Source organism: Cucurbita pepo, chromosome 10 (assembly GCF_057944985.1).
Source record: "Cucurbita pepo subsp. pepo isolate OVF chromosome 10, ASM5794498v1, whole genome shotgun sequence".
Taxonomy (NCBI): domain Eukaryota; kingdom Viridiplantae; phylum Streptophyta; class Magnoliopsida; order Cucurbitales; family Cucurbitaceae; genus Cucurbita; species Cucurbita pepo.
This window is the reverse complement of record NC_141807.1, coordinates 16,110,568-16,126,889: the sequence shown is the minus strand read 5'-3', so window position 1 is coordinate 16,126,889 and position 16,322 is coordinate 16,110,568.

The following is a 16,322-nucleotide window of genomic DNA, read 5'->3' as shown; positions in this document are numbered from 1 at the left end:
CTGCATTCATCGCACCTTATAGTTTAGTTGATTATTATTTCTTTTTAAAATATAATGAATTAGTGGAAATAGCTTTACTTATGAATTTTTATTTTTAACGTTAGCAGGGATAGCTCAGTTGGGAGAGTGTCAAACTAAAGATTTGAAGGTCACGTGTTTAATCTCCACGTTCACCGCACGTGTTTCCATGTGCATAAGCTGACTATTCAATAAAAAATTAGTTATTATTTATTTTTAAAATTTCAATGAATAATGAATTAGCGGAAATACCGCACTTGGTTGCATAAGTTCATTAAGTTGCATAACTTTATTCAATCTAAAATGAGTGATTATTTCTTTTTAAAATATAATGAATTAGCAGAAATACCTTTAGTTATGATTTTTTGCTTTCAAATATTAGCGAAGATAACTCGGTTTTGAGAGCATCAGATTGAAAATCTGAAGGTCACGTGTTTGATCCACGTTCATAGCACCTGATTCACATCACATAACTAGACTCCTGACTATTCAATTTAAAATTAGTGATTATTTCTTTTTAAAATATCAATGAATTAGCTAAATACCTTACTAATGAGTTTTTATTTTTAATGTTAGCAGGGATAGCTTAGTTGGGAGAGCGTCACTCTAGATCTCAAGGTCATGTGTTTGATCCACGTTCACCCCACCTAATTCAAGTTGACTAACTTGCATAACCTAAATATTCAATCTAAAATGAGTGATTATTTCTTTTTAAAATTACTTGACTATTTAATCTAAATTTAGTGATTATTTCTTTATAAAATTTCAGAATTTTCATTTTCAATGTTATAGGGGATAGCTTAGTTGGGAGACCGTAATATTGAAGATTTGAAGGTCACGTGTTCGTTCTACCCTACCACCCCTGATTCAAGTAGTATAACTTACTATCTTATCTAAATTTTAATTTTACTGATAAATTTTCATTTTAATGTTAGCGTGGATAGCTGAATTGGGAGTGGGAATGGGTCTATAGATCTAAAGATAGCGCCCATTCCTAATTCTTTATTTGACTATAAATGCTCTATAAGAATTCTTTATTTATTTGACTATAAATGCTCTATAAGACATTTAGGAAAATGACTCATTTTATTGCATGGAACAATAAAATTGATGTTCCGGTAGAATTGTCAATACATTCTACTTTCAATGTTGCTAAGTTGAGTCCTTTTGATGTAGGTGATGATTTTTCTGATTCGAGGACGAAAATGAAGAGGGGGATGATGATAAGAATCACGATGTACATTCTACTTTCAATGTTGCTGAGTTGAGTCCTTTTGACGTAGGTGATGATTTTTCTGATTCGAGGACGAATCCTTTTGAAGAGGGGGATGATGATAAGAATCACGGTGTTCCAACTGGACCTATTACACAACCCAAGGCCAAGAAGATTCAACAAGCATTCATACTTCATCTACAAAATTGGATAGGCTAGGTTCAACCATCATTTCATGTGTTACAAGCTGATTCGTTTGAGTCAAGACCATTTGGAGATTCAAAAGTAAATATTTGCACGGTTGAAGTAGTGGATGAAGTTGCAATCATCCTTTCATGAGTGGTTAGAAAACTTTATTTATTATTTTAATTTCATAAAGTTTGTAATGCTCAAATTGACTTCGTCTTCTGTGGAGATTTGAAGGGATCGAGATTAAATCACGGCCACTGACTTCTTTTGTTGGGAGATTATAAATACCCACAAATTATTATGTAAAAGCATATTTGTGATCAATGAAATTGATCTCTCAAGTTGAGACGATCCCCCTTATAGAAATCTGAGCATATCTCTGTCATTTCTAAGTTTCATGCAATTCTTGTGGTAGATTGCATCTGAGTCATTCAATCAAGCCTTGATCAAGTTCGATTGTGAAGTGACTCAATTTAGAAAAAGGTTCCAAATCTTGTTTCTCAATCTTGGATCTCATCATCTAATTCTAGTTTATCTCTTGGTTGATCCAAATTTTGTATAAGAAGGTGTTAATTTCTTTAATACAAGGGTTCTTGCGTCTACAAAAGCTTGGCTCGTTGGGCTGAAGATTACGGTTGGTCTATCATCCTTCAACGGGATCCTCTATCCCCATGACTTGCTCTGATGCGGTCATTCTTCTAACGCCGATGACACGTCCAGTTGTCGAGATTGGTAATGTGAGTTTGTAACCCATCCATTGAGGTTTTTGGAATGATTCTATAGCCTATCATTTCCATGTTGGGAGTTGGATCATGGGTCTTGGGTGAAGGAATCCTTGATTTACTGCCCTTCGAGTTGAAGGAAGTGTCATAAGGCTAGTTTTTTTTTCCGTTTTTTTCAATTTTATTGATTTTATTTAGTGATTTTATTTCAATTTTGTCAAACTCACTCAGGTGCTCATCTCAATCATTTCAGCCTTGTTGGCGTTCAATAAGAGAGACCTTGGAAATAACCTGTAACTATTATACTCGATTATCACATTAACAATTTGAATCAAATAAAGTGACATTAACCATTTGAATCACCTCAACCCCACTTGTTGAACTTGACCAAATGTCTATAACATAACACTAACAAAGGTACAAAGTTCATAAAAGTCTTTTTAATCTAAAATACCATTGAACTTGACCATTATAGTGCCTCTCAAACGTAGGTAAAGTTTAAATTCGGGTCTCCTTGTCAAACTCACTCGGGTGCTCATCTCAACCATGATGGCGTTCAACAAGAGAGACCTCGAAAGTAGCCGGATTATCGCATAAACAATTTGAATCACCTCAACCCCACTCGTTGAAATTGAAACAAATATCTATAACATAACACTAACATAGGTACGATGTCCATAAAAGTCTTTTTAATCTGAGATACTATTGAACTTGACCATTAAAGTTCCCCTCAAAATGAGGTAAAGTTTAAATATAATTGGTGACCAAAGATGAAACTATAAAATAAAAAGAAATAAGAACATAATATTCAATTTAAGAGAATCAAACCACAATCTCCTAGATGAAAGCCAAATATCCAAACCGTTGGACAACAATGAATTTTTGGTGTAGTTGTCCTAAAGTCTTTTGTCTAATCGCTGAAGAGTTTTACTATGATGTTTTCGGTAATGTCTAACTCTTCGACACGTCCTTTCATGTGTGTGATAGAGTTCTCAGAGTTACCGCGATGTTTCGAGCTGTTCGATCGTGTGGCTCTTTCTTCAAAAGGGTCAACATCAAACGTCAGGTCTTTGATTGGCAACCCATCCAGAGGAGCGTCGATTGCATCGATTCCATCAACAGTCTTCCCATGAGTTTATGGTGCATGACCCATTTTTTATACCATTCACCTTCGAGCGCCAACATAGTTTTGCATCGTCCATGAGATGCATTGCGACCAACGTAACTCTTAGGTCCTATGAGCAAGTTCCAGTAACCTTCAAGTATTGTTCTACGTCAAAAATAAAGCTTTTTAATTCCTTAGCATCCCGATTTCCATTTAAGGGGTTGTGTTCTTGGATTTTAAGTTTGTTAAGCCCACATGAACTTGGCTTGAGGTGTGGTTCTCTATAGCCCAACTTGTCAAACTCACTCGGGTTCTCATCTCAACCACGATGTCGTTCAACAAGAGAGACCTCGAAAATGAATGGATTATCGCATTAACCATTTGAATCACCAGCTCATCTCAACCATGACGTCGTTCAACAAGAGAGACCTCAAAAACGACTGGATTATCGCATTAACCATTGACTGGATTATCGCATTAACCATTTGAAATTGAACAAAATATCTATAACATAACTCTAACAAAGGTACGAAGTTCATAAAAGTCTTTTTAATCAAGATAGAAACTGTAAAATAAAATGAAATAAGAAAATAATATTCCATTGCCAAGAATCGAACCTGGTTCTCTTGGGTGAAAGCTAGATATCCTAAAGTCTTTTGTCAGATCGCTGAAGAGTTTTAGCATGATCTTTTGCTTAATGTCTAACTCTTCTACACGTCCTTCCTTGTGCGTGTTATAGTTCTCAGGGCTACCGCGACGTTTCGAGCTGTTCGATTGTGTGGCTCTTTCTTCAAAAGAGTCAATATCAAATGTTAGGTCTTTCATTGGCAACCCATCCAGGGGAGCGTCGATTGCATCGATTCCATCAACGATCTTCCCATGAGTTTACTGTGCATGACCCATTTTTTATACCATTCACCTTCGAGCACTACCATAGTTTTGCTGATGGTGTTAATATAATACATGCGGAAGCAATTTGGATCTTAGGCACTTTTGGAACATCAATTATAGTAAATAACTAGCATGTTCATAAGTATTAAAACTTAATGAGTTTAGATACTAACCTTTTGTAGTTCAAACTCCTTTTTCCTCACGAACCGGTTTCGAACCACCACTAGTGTCTTCTCCACTATCCTCCGGCCTTAGAATGGGATTGTGGAATCCAGTGAGTGACTAAACTTTGGAGGGATTTTGTATATGTGAAAAGAGTGTTTGTGAGAGGTTTTTCTCAAGGATTTTCACCAAGAAGAAGACCTTCCATGTACCATGATCACTCTATTTAAAGAGTCATGTTTGCATGTTCATGTTTGGGATTATGTGGCAAGCATGCATGTTTGAGTTAACCAAATTTTGACACTCAAAATTCCACTCAAACTTGTGGGGTTTATTTGGCAAGCATGCAAGTTTGGTTAAACCAAATTTTGACACCTCAAAATTCCACTAACATGTATTTTTCCATTAAATGAAGTCAACATTTTGACTTTCTTCATTTTAATTGAACAATTAATTTGAATAATGAATTTGAAATTAGAGTAACATTAAATGATTAATTAAACTATTTAATTAATATTTAATATTAATTCAAATGTTAATCCCAATCAATTCCGACACATAATTGATTAAGATATTTAAATCTTATTTACATATCTCAGATTCTCTTCTTTTGTTTAATTCGTAAATAAAACAAAAATGCGGTTAAATATATCGTATATATGTAGCGCATATTCCCTAATTTGAATTCGAACACTTCGAACTCACTCGTGACACTGTTCTATGGTTTAGTCCGATATGAGCTAGCAGAGGGACCTAATGAACCTATAGATCATGGGCTCCAACGATCCAAGATTAACCGGCTAAACTCATCAACCTTGTTAACCAACATTCGTTAACTACTAGGACACTCCACTATAGCCTAGTAGTTGCACTCCCCTCACTATAGATATATTTCTGTCCATTTGATATAACCATGATTAGTAAGTCGATCCTTCACAGGGTGTTCGTAACTAGAGCTGGATCAATTTACCGTTTTACCCCTGAAGTTACTTCTTGTTCCTTATGTCTCACTGATCCTCTAATGAACAATTGGTTTGTGATCGAAAATCTGGCGTTTCAAGTGAGTTGCATACCGAAAACGATTTTTTGAAATTAAGTTCCTACCCTCAAAGAAGTTCCTCCAAACCAATTCCTTTAGCCTGAAGATAGGATATGGAAGGGGTTCAATGAAGAAATAGAGCCTTCAAACCCCTAGAATTGGCTACTCAATAAGAAATCCTTGGTGGGAGACTATAAATAGTTTGGTGTGAAATTTTACTTAAAATTCAAATGTTTTATTTATTTATTTATAAAAGGATAAAACACATAATTTTGAAAAAAAAAAAAATATAGTTATCAAATGGGCCTAATTTTTAACATATCTATCCCAAAGGAATGCATGGGCTCTAGTGGCAATGCTGCTTCAACTGTGTGATAGACCATGGGCTCTAGTGGCAATGCTGCTTCAACTGTGTGATAGACCATGTGAAGTTAACATGACAATAATAGTAGGTTCTAAAGCACAAAAATATGTGAATAAATTTCATATATTGAGGTGCGGAAAACATATACACACGGGCAACTAAAAATGAAAGATCCAGTATAAGGGCATTTGGTCTAGTGGTATCATTTTTTATTTTTTTTTACAAATTAGGTGGAATGAACAAACAAAAATAATGAGTTTAAAATTACCAAACAAAATATCATTTTTCAAATGGAATGGAGACATAAGACCATTCGAAAAAAGAAAAGGACAAAAAAAAAAATATTAAATACATTTTCAACTAATGCATTTGGTTGAGAGATATTATGGCCAATATAAGAAAAATATAGCATTAACTAATTTTCATGGACACATATGGATCCAGCATACTAAAATGGCTGTTGTTATTGGTATCAAACCAATAACAATTCGTATCAGCTAAATCTTCCAATTGATAATTAGGCCAGAGAAAGAACTTGAATTTATTTTTATATCTATCAACATGTTTGCTACTTTTATCTAAAACTTGATCACGACTTTTTCTTATTTGCATTGTAAAATTATGTATTTCTATGGATATCATTTCTATTTCTAGAATTGAAACTAAAACATGTGGATAAATTTCAAATATTGAGGCGCATAAAAAATATAGACCAGCAACTAAAAATGATAGATCCACTATAAGGCATTTGGTCTAGTGATATGATTCTCGCTTCGGGTGCAAGATGTCTCGAGTTTGATTCTCAAAATACCCCCAACAATTATATCAAATTGAAGCATGCAATATAATAAGATTTGAAATAGGTTTTTTAAACCTTGAACCAAGAAATAATTCAAATGGATATTTGGAAAGAAAAAAAGAAAAGAAAAAGGAAGCTATATTTAATTATAATTTACAAGTGTCTTTATAACATGTTAATTGAAGAGAGCAAACAACAAAGGAAATTTGTGTATGTATGATTCTATTCAAATCTTGGAAACTAAGAGGATTCCTCTCCTTTCTTGACATAAAGACTTACATTTTCGGGACTTTGACCATAAACAGTCATCTACTCTTACTCCTACTTCCTTCTCTAAAAATCAACATGGCATAATCATTCCATGAAGGCCGAGGTAGTCTTATAAAAGAAGATGAGGGTACCACTTTCAAATCATTCCATGAGGACTTGAGAAAGTTTTGTAAAAGAAGACGAGGGTACCACTTTCTATTGCAGAATTTCTATGTGAATAGAGAATGAACCATATTCTTGGGAGATAAGATAGAGCCTCGAGCCTAACTTCAAAGGAATTACACAAATTGTTCTATAATATTTTTTCTAGGAACTCTTTGTTATGTTGTCCGCTGAAGGTTTCAGGAAAGGGACACGATCCTCTATTGCACTGATCTCCCAATAGAAGTTTTACCTAGGTCATCTGTCGTCACAATTCTTTTAAGAAAGATGCGCCCAAATAACCAGTGAACAATAACATTTAAAGAAGTTTCAGAGAGCGAGAAGGGGATTGTGATTGAAGTTGCCCTAGGTAAAACTTCTTTAAATGTCTTAGCCAATCATGACCTCATAATGAGGAGTCTCTTGGACAACAATAACATATGGACAACAAATGCCTTAGCCAATTGTGACGGTCAAGATTGCTCAAGGCGTGTCTTCCAAATGATCGGTAAACAATAACATTGCCCAAATAACCGCCTTGGACAACAAATCATTTACAAGAATGGCTTAGACATGCAACATGCAACCACAAGCAACACGACTTGGGCAATCATGACTGGGACATCTGCCCCCACACAATTTATTGGATGAGGCTGACTTTAGGTCTCTCAATGCGCTTTCAGCTGATCTCATAATGAGGAGTCTCTTCCAACCTACTAGGTGCTGTTGAAAAACACTTCTCGGTTTGTTGAGTCTTCATGTCTTCTCTGCGAGTCTTTCCTACTTTCTTCGCTTGAAACATTTTCTTATTTGTATGACGTCATACCACCTGCTTCTGCTTGATGTCTTCTTGGTCCAAATAATAACGTTTCAAGTTACTAACGTGGACAACAAGGTTAGTCCGCATCCATAAGAGCAATTAGATTCTATATGATGTCTTCATAATCTTATGGATAACTTTAACTAGTCCATAGTATTTTCACACCAGTTTTTGGTTCTTGTTGCTTTGAACTCGAAGTTTATCTAAACTTAACTTATATGAACTCTTTGTTTTTCTTGACATTGATGTGGTTGACGCTTCCAACTGACTCTTCTCTTCATCCGTCTAGATGATATTTATATGTGAACATGTGTTGCTTCAGTGGATTGTTTTTGTCTCCCTTCTTCAGTATCTGACCTTGTTTTTGTCTCTCCTAGTGGGGATAAATCCATTATCTTGGTGGTGTTAATATAACACATGCGGAAGCAATTTGGATCTTAGGCACTTTTAGAACATCAATTATTGTAAATGACTAGCATGTTCATAAGTATTAAAACTTAATGAGTTTAAATACTAACCTTTTGTAGTTCAAACTCCTTTTGCCTCACGAACCGATTTCGAACCACCACTAGTGTCTTCTCCACTATTCTCCGGCCTTAGAACGGGATTGTGGAATCCGGTGAGTGACTAAACTTGGGAGGGATTTTGTATACGTGAAAGAGAGTGCTTGTGAGAGGTTTTTCATCAAGATGAAGAATCCCTTCCAAGTATCATGATCACTCTATTTAAAGAGTCAAGTTTGCATGTTCATGCAAACTTGAGATCACCAAATCTTGACACTTAAAATTCCACTCAAATGTTTGAGATTATGTGGCAAGCATGCATGTTTGAGTTAACCAAATTTTGACACTCAAAATTCCACTCAAACTTGTGGGGTTTATTTGGCAAACATGCAAGTTTGGTTAAACCAAATTTTGACACCTCAAAATTCCACTAACATGATTTTTTCATTAGATGAAAGTCAACATTTTGACTTTCTTCCTTTTAATTAGATGAAAGTCAACATTTTGACTTTCTTCATTTTAATTCAACAATTAATTTGAATAATGAATTTCAAATTAAAGTAACATTAAATAATTAATTAAACTATTTAATTAATATTTAATATTAATTCAAATGCCAATCCCAGTCAATTCCGACACATAATTGATTAAGATATTTAAATCTTATTTAAATATCTCAGATTCTCTCTTTTCGTTTATTTCGTAAATAAAATAAAATTGCGGTTAAATATATCGTATATATGTAACGCATATTCCCTAATTTGAATTCGAACACTTCGAACTCACTCGTCACACTGTTCTATGGTTTAGTCCGATATGAGCTAGCAGAGGGACCTAATGGACCTATAGATCATGGGCTCCAACGATTCAAGATTAACCGATTAAACTCATTAACCTGGTTAACCAACATTCGTTAACTACTAGGACACTCCACTATAGCCTAGTAGTTGCACTCCCCTCACTATAGATATATTTCTGTCCATCTGATATAACCATGATTAGTAAGTCGATCCTTCACAGGTTGTTCGTAACTAGAGCTGGGTCAATTTACCGTTTTACCCCTGAAGTTACTTCTTGTTCCTTATGTCTCACTGATCCTCTAATAAACAATTGGTTTGTGGTCCAACCAGTAAACCGAATCCCTCTCAGGCCAATGAGAGGGTGGGGCCCCTTGTTCAAGACCTGGAGTCAGTGCTTAAGGGAACTACCTTTCTTCTATCCCTAAAAGTGGGTAGGAGTGAATTCCGTCTTGCACCCCACGTCCCCAGCCATTCACCCAGTCTTACCCCTGAAATGGGAGGCCTGTTGAGTCGGCGAACTAGAGCCACTCTCACCCATGCAAATCTAAGGATAATTCCGAATAAACAGGAGTTCATGGTTAGCTCAGGATTAAAACCGAGTTACCTAGGTTATCGAATGAAAAGAAAATCAGTCTCAACAGTAAACGACTTTATAAAGTGAGAGTGGTTTTCTTCATGGTCCGATCTTATGCAATACTCATTGCATAGGACGCCCCCACTCACATGTCTCCACATGCACAATTTAGTGATCGCATTGTTTATATCATATACAAAAGTGGGTCGCATCCATAGTGTCCCCAGAATAAGGTACTCAGCCTTATCCTTATACTATAGATCATTTTGACTATATACTTGAACTTGATCCACTCTTATGTCTCTACATATAGTTCAAGTAGTCATACTATAGCCAGAGTGTTCTTAGTTTATTGGATTTAGATTAATGATCGTAAAGTTCACTTTATTCAATAACAATTTTTTCTGAATAAACAACAATAATAACTTTATTGAAAATAGAATATATCTTTGTTTACAAACTATGAGTTTTAGGACATAAAACCCAACATATCTGACCTTGTTTTGCGTCGTGGTGTTCATGTAGTGGCAACAAGGTTTCTATTGAGGTTGGCTAACTCGATCTCCCCTTTTCAATTACAACAATAGCAGCAAGCATAGATTCATCATGGCTATGATTCTTTCTCAACTGTAGTATGACATCATTTTCAACCCTCTTGGTTGATGGATGTTTTTCTAAATGATCGTCGGGTTAGACTCCCTTACTACTAGACATTTTGCTAGGGGCATGTAAATGACTTTGTGTTTCAGCAGGACGTTCATTCCTGACACGATGTTGAGGTCATCCATTTCAACTATCACTAAACAATTTGCCTAGTCTAAGGCTCCAGCTTGATTAGAGATCTCATTGTGACTCTTAAGACAGGTAAAGCTTCCAAGTTGACGGCGTTCATCTTTCCTGTATCTTGATGCCAAAGGATGTTAAACTATTTTGCATCGGTCTCCATCATGAGTTGTGGGTGGCTCTAGAGTTGACAATGGTGTTCCTTACTACTTTGTGCTTTACCCAAACCTCAACATACATAATATATATATATTCATTTAACTATAACACATATGGTCCATGGAAGAATTGTAACTCTTATGCTCATTAACATTATAATGGCTATTACCTAAATTATAACCTAAAGTTGATAATTGATGTCCAATTAACCAACTCTAAATTTGTAATCATTGTGGAGTGATTGAAATTACAATGGAAGTAGTTTAAACTCCTAGTATCTTAAATGAAGTTGGTCTCTTCTAATAAAACACGAATTTCTCTTTAATATCATTAATACAATCATGCTTCATCTTGAACCTACTAAACATGAAACTAAAACTGCGTTCAATTTAACTCCATTTTATTGTCATCTTGAATGATGTGTACGACATATTCTTGATTTACATTGATATTTCATATTAGTTAAGCTTTTTTGTAAAATCACAATTACACAACAACAAAGATGAACTTGGGTCTCTTTATTATTTTAAAGAAAATTTCTTTTTCTATCTTATTCCTAATAACTCTGCAACTAAATTCATATTATGCTAAGAAACAAATTTTTTACTAGCAAGAAGTAGAATATGCAACTTTAACTAAAATTTCATCTAAACAAATTTTATTGCCATACAACATAGATGACAATTATAGCCTTCAAACAAAAACTAGAGTAGTTGTGGTGAACGGGATAGAAACTCTAGTGTTCATCCATAATATACAACCACTACCTATATTATGACCTAAAAATTTGAAAACATAAGTTGTAGTTGAAAATTACATAAAACAATCTCCTAAATCCAAGAACTCGTCCAATTAGTAAACCCTAAACATAGTAGCTAACATAGAGTAATTGAAGCTCCACATCTTCTATTCTTTTGAATGAAATTTCTTCCTTTAAAAAAGAAATTTGTTTTTCCTTATAATTTAATACATTTATTGATTGAATAATTGTATTATTTTGAAGGTTATTTATTTCACTTCATCAATAATGAGATGAAAGTGAAAATCCATACTCATCAATAATTTGACGAATGTGGAAATCCATAATCATCAATAATGTGATGAAAATGGGAAAAATGAAAATAAAGGTGAAAATAATAATACAAATGGGAAAAGTAAAAATAATAAAGGAAAAGATTCAAGACAAACAAACATGATGAGATATGTGAAGAGAAATGTTTCATCCTGACATATTTCACCAACGAATCTTTTTTATTTTTTTTACAAATAGTTTAACGACTATTCAGTCATTAATGATGATATTTACAAAGGTGGTTGAGAATCCAAAAATTGATTATTGAGATCATAAATCGTGTCTTCATCTTCTTCTTCTACAATAGAAGGGGAAGACGTCGAACCGACTGATGCGGCCTCTTGAAGAAGCTTTTGAAAATCAGCTTCTGAAGTTGTTTGGGCTAATGCAGCGAGTAGCTTCGACTTTCAATTAAGAAATTCGGAGGTCCTCTTCTTGGATAAATCCTGAAGGTGGCCATTCTCAGATAGCCAGACCTTTACCGCTTTGATGTCTGCGTGGGTATAAGTATATTTATCCCACCATTTGATTTTGATAGTTTTGAAGACTTGTTTTATTTGGTCTTTGGTTTCTTTAATTTAAAAATTCCAAGTTAAAATCCAAGGAATTTGAAAGTATACGCAAAAGCGCATGGTTAATGGAAATGGGGTTTTGAATATATTTTGAATGAAGTAGTAGTACGATTCCTGTATTGGGACTGGAAATATATCTTTGGCTGATCCAAAGATTTTCCACCATTTGATGAACCAAAATGGGTAATGAATTTTATGAGCATTCTGGCAGAATTGAATAAACCACGAGTGCTCGTAATTTTGATACCAATGACATTGAACCATGTCATCTGATAGTCTGTGTATGAGTAAGAATGAGGAACAAAAGGTTTTGAAAAAGTCTTCTCCGTGTATGGATCTTGATTCCAATACATCGGGTTCATGACTTTAAAAATTTTTAATTTTGAATACACGATTTTCGAAGGATCATCGCGACTCGGAATATGAGTAATTTCAACGGACTTTGTGTCGACTAGAATAAATTCATAAAACCTTCTGGTTTTATGAAGATCTTCTGGGATATAAAAGAATCCCGATGGATAGGCTTTTTTAACGACTTCGCCGATTTTCGGGTCGTCGTATTCTGGTTCTACCATAGCTTCTGGTATAGACACAGATTTTTTAAAATAGGTCCTGATTTCAGGAACTGGAGAAAATCGAACGGGAACAACCGCATCCGAGTAGGTTAAGGGGACAAAAGGTCCCTTTGAAGTGGAAGAGACAGTAGGTCTCGATGGAGTAACGGCAGATGGCAATGTTAAAGAGGCAGAAGGCCTCGCCGGAGTGATAACCTCCGCTTGTTTTTTAGAAAGCTTTGCTTTAGACCTGGTCACCAAGGTGAAACCAGCATCCATTGCATAGTGTCAGACGTCATTGGAGTAGGTGTGCTTGAAGAAGCATTGGGCTTCTTCCCTTTTTCGATCACTTTCTTTCCGGTCATTAGTGGGAGAAGGAGATTGGTGTTGGGGAGAATTTTTCTTTGAGAGTAAGAACTCTCTTGAGAGGTAATCTGACAAGGGGTTTTCGACCCCTTTTATAGGCAAAATTGGGAAGTCGAAGCAAGATAAAATGGCTTGCCATCTAGCAAAAATTTGTTTAGACACAAGATTCTTGACATCTTTTTCTAAAACAAATTTAGATGCCCTTGAATCTGTTTTGATAACAAAGCTTTTGTTAATTAAATCACTTTGAAATTTTTGTACACAAAGTACTATTGAAAGTATTTCTTTCTTTACTGTTGAGTAATTTTTTTTAGTAGAATTCCATATTCCCGAATGGAAACGGATAATGGATTCTTTCTTGTTAAGGGACTGTTTTAGGATTCCTCCATATCCAATATCGGATGCGTCGGTCTCCACTATTAAACTAGCCCTTGGGTTTATCAGCGATAAACACGGAATTGACTTGACAAGGGATTTGATTTTTTGGACTGTTTTGGTGTGTTCTTTTGTCAGGGCTTTGGATTCTTTTTTTAGCCTTTCATAAAGTGGCTTGCAAATGGGTCTGATATTTTGAAGGAAATCAGACACATAATTGAGACATCCCAAAAATCTTTGTAGTTGGGTTTTATCTTTAATTTGGTCCAAAAGATTTGAGGCAAACTCAATGGACCTTTGAATGGGTTTAATTAGACCCAAATAAATTTCAAATCCAAGAAAACGGATTTTTGTTTGAAAAAGTTTAATTTTTGGTTTAGACACAACTAAACCGCTTGTTTTGACTGGCGTAGAAAATGTTTGAAGATGCTTAAAGTGTTGATCGATGTTTTGAGAAAAAATCAGAACATCGTCAATATAAACAATTGAAAAGTCTTGAAAAGGATTGAAAATATCATTCATAATCTTTTGAAATTTGGATGGAGCGTTTTTTTATCCCAAATGGCATAACGTTCCATTCGTATTGTCCGAAAGGGAAATTGAAAGCCATTTTGTACTTGTTTTTTTTCTGAGATCTGGATTTGCCAAAATCCTAATTTCATATCAAATTTTGAAAATATTTTTGCATTTGAAATTCTTTGCATTAAATCTGATTTATTTGGAATTGGATATCTAATCCATTCCAAAAACTTATTTAAGGGTTTGTAGTTTATTACCAGTCGCGGGACTCCACGTTCCTTCTCTCCCTGGTTGTTGACGTAAAAAGCCGCACATGACCAGGGGCTCTTTGACGGTCTAATAAGACCCTTCTGTAAAAGATCATTGATTTCTGCTTTGCACAATGTTAGTAAATCTCTATTCATTTGAATAGGTCGGGCCTTCGTAGGAATATTTTTCTCCTCGAAGTTTTTGACATAAGGAAGATCAACTCTGTGTTGCTTCCTATTCCGAAAGGCATTAGAGATAGTTGAACAAATTTCCCTTCATATTTGAGTTTGTAAAGTTTTGATTTTAGACTGAACAGTCTTATTTTGAATCTGTTCTTCCTTATAATTTAATACATTTATTCATTGAATAATTGTATTTTTTGAAGGTTATTTATTTCACTAATCCTTGTGGGGGAGGAAGTTAAATTTTATCTTCTTTCCCAAGGCCTTTGACGCTAACCACTTTTCCGTTATTTTAGAAGGATATAATTGAGTAATGAAATGAGTATACCTCTTGTCCTAAGTCCTTTACTAAAAGGAAGGAATTTACGAAGCAAATTCCATCATTGCAAACATGAACTTTTGATCCGCTCCAGTATCTATGAGAGCCTTTAGTGTGATTTTGAAATCATAAATTTTTAAGGTAACGAGAGCGTACCATTTTTGATATTGAGAAGTGGTGATGGCTCCAACGAAGGAAGTTTGAAAATCTTCTTCGTCCAGGTTCGGTTGGGCCGTTTCCCTTTGTTCGGGCAGCCTTTCCTGAAGATTGAGAATTTCTTGATGAAGCATATAAGATTCTGACCTAGTTTCAGATCTTAACGCCTGTACCTCTTGTTTCAGATTATTAATCTCTCTTTGTAAATCTTGAGTAGTGAGTTCTCTCGGTTTTTCAAATCTTTGGAGAACTGATTGGAGTCTGTAGGGATTTCTTTCTTCCTTTTCAGGTGGCTTAGAGATTGTCATAACAATTTTTTTTGTTGAATTTCTGGATCTTGAACTTTTTCTACTACTTCGAGTAGAATTTCTTGATCCTTTGTAAGGACATTTATGCATCCTTCGCACGTCATTTTTTCTTCTTGTTCTGATTCGTATTCTATGCTAGAATATGAATCGAATTCTTCTTGGAGTTCGAGGATTTCTCCCTCGCTGGATTGTTCTGAGTCGGTTAAAAGCTATTCCACTAGTGTGACTTAGATACCCTTTCTTTGTGGTATCAGTCATGCTATTTGAATAGCCTGAAGTCATCATAGCCTCTCCACCGGTTCCGAAGACTTCTTTGGCATCAATGTGCTCCAATGAAAGAGATCAGACCCTTTCCTAAACCAGAACCAGTTTAGTTGTGTCTAAACCAAAAGTGAGCTCTTTTTGCGTATACGCAATCTTGAAACCCAATAAGCTCACGGATTGTCTCCTCAACCTTGGCGAGTATGAGTGCTTGGTAAGAGAGAATGTCAAATGAGAAAGACATTCGATTACGACAACATTCGCAACTACCAAAGTGCACTAAACCTAGTAGAGATCTTCGACCTAACGATAATGGAACTTCAAGTCCATTTAATCAATCCTATGTGTACCTTATTGTTAACCGAATCAGATGCACGCCAGGCCTAAATTCTCTCTCAGTCACCTGGAAACGAAAGAAAGATAAGATCCGAAGTTTACGAATCGAAGAGAAAGTGGATCTGAGTTCTACACGCTTTCATTTTCAAAAGCTTCGCTTGCCTACGGTACTTTATTCAGGATGTGCAACAATACGGTCATCTCTCAACCGTGTATAGAGAATTCCTTGATCATTTCCTTGGCGGATAACACAAATGAAATCGCTTCCCTGATTGCCCATCTTATGAGTCCATTATTGTCTTGTTGGTTTGTTGTACTATTCTATACCTCTCTCGATTGATAGAAAGACGTTCGGGAGCTGGGAGGGCCTACCGTGAGGGAACTTTCCTTTTCACGGTAGGCAAAGGTAAAATGGGAGCTGCATATGTCCACGGTGATCAAGGCAGAGCGACTCCTTCTTTAAAAGAGGTTGGTTTTATCGAAACTGTTAGATCCACTTTC